Genomic DNA, 1543 nt, shown 5'->3' on the forward strand with positions numbered 1-1543 from the left:
CGATTCTAAAACTGGATTCCTGCTTAGACAATCTACTTCTAAATTCTTCTTTCCTGGAGTATATTTTGTTTTATATTTTGTAGTATTTTTTTCTACTTTATTTTTATTTTCATTCTTCAAGCACTGTTTCTGTGTTATTTGCATGTCTTCATTTTTATTCTGATCTTTTAAAATATCTTCTAATTTAACCAAATTAACAACTTTTAATTGTTCATCTGCATTTTCATTCGATTTTAATACTGGATTCCTGCTTAGACAATCTACTTCTAAATTCTTCTTTCCTGGAGTATATTTTATTTTATCTTTCGTAGAAGTTTTTTCTACTTTATTTTTATTTTCACTTTTCAAGCACTGTTTCTGTGTTATTTGTATGTCTTCATTTTTATTCTGATCTTTTAAAATATCTTCTAATTTAACCAAATTTACAACTTTTAATTGTTCATTTGCATTTTCCTTCGATTCTAATACTGGATTCCTGCTCACACAATCTGCTTCGAAATTCTTCTTTTCTGGAGTATATTTTATTTTATATTTTGTAGAAATTTTTTTCACATGATTTTTATTTTTAATTTTATCACTAGTTCTTAAATTTCCACGTCTTCTTTGATTATCTTCTAATCGTTTTCTTTGATCATCTTCTAATTTTTCTCTCTCACTCCGAACATATTGTAGTAATTGTTTTAATACATCTAATGTTTCATAATCCATTTCCAATTAACAAAATTGTCGTTTTATAACGTGGTAATATTTTCCTTTTGAAAAGTGTAAATAATATGTAAAGTGGGTGTATAATAATAAAATAAACAATGTGTTGCTTTGTAATTAAAGTTTATTCTTAATTTATCTTTATAATAATTTTTATATCTATCTATCTATCTATCTATCTGATTCTGCCAGTTAATAATATTATCGGAAGTCTTTTGTTTTATTCTGAGCGACGCATGCGGCATCTGGTGGTAGAACTGTTTTATGTAGGTACTATTTGTAAGTACTTAATAAAATGTATAGGTAGGTACCTAGTTATTTTATTACATATATATATATATATATATATATATATATATATATATATATATATATATATATATATATATATATATATATATATATATATATATATATATATATATATATATATATATATATATATATATATATATATATATATATATATATATATATATATATATATATATATATATATATATATATATATATATATATATATATATATATATATATATATATATATATATATATATATATATATATATATATATATATAAATATATAAATATACATTTATATATATATATATAAATATTTATATATTTATATATATATATATATATATATATATATATATATATATATATATATATATATATATATATATATATATATTATCATTATTTATACAGGGATATAAAAATTGTTTCGCTGATTTTTGTTTCAATTTTCTATTTAAAAGAGTATCGATTAATTCTGTTGTGTATCCATTATTAATTGCAATTTGTTTAATTGTATCTAATTCTAACTCCCA

Source organism: Brachycentrus maculatus, unplaced genomic scaffold (genome assembly GCF_059751285.1).
Source record: "Brachycentrus maculatus isolate JH-2025_06_01 unplaced genomic scaffold, ASM5975128v1 h1tg000602l, whole genome shotgun sequence".
Taxonomy (NCBI): Eukaryota; Metazoa; Arthropoda; class Insecta; order Trichoptera; family Brachycentridae; genus Brachycentrus; species Brachycentrus maculatus.